Below are 491 nucleotides of genomic sequence, written 5' to 3' on the forward strand. Positions count from 1 at the left end.
ATCCACACAATTGCATACTGGTAAGGGCCTAAGGTTATCAAGCTCATCCCAAATGGTCTTGACCTCTGTGTAGTAGTTGCTAACTGTTAATTCTCCTTGTTTGAAGTTTGATAGTGAGTCTTGAAGATCACCAATTCTATAAAGATTGCCTTGTGAGAATCTTTCCTTTAGCTCTTCCCATACTTCATGAGCCTTCTTTATCCAAATGATACTCTGAGATATCGAGGGATTTACTGATCTATTGATCCAAGAAATAACCATATTTTTGGCTCTCTCCCAAGCTGGATAAATTGGATCGGTTTTGAGGGGCATTCGGATGGTTCCATCTATGAAAGGCAGTTTCTGTTTTGTGCTGAGACTAACTTCCATTGCCCTTGCCCACTGATGATAATTCTGGCCATTCAGTAGGGGTGTGACCAAAGGCAATGCAGGGTTATCTGAGGGGTGCACATGGTAGGGTGAATTTATGTCCAATATGGAAGACATAGTTT

Source organism: Lupinus angustifolius, chromosome LG07 (genome assembly GCF_001865875.1).
Source record: "Lupinus angustifolius cultivar Tanjil chromosome LG07, LupAngTanjil_v1.0, whole genome shotgun sequence".
In the NCBI taxonomy this organism is placed as follows: Eukaryota; Viridiplantae; Streptophyta; class Magnoliopsida; order Fabales; family Fabaceae; genus Lupinus; species Lupinus angustifolius.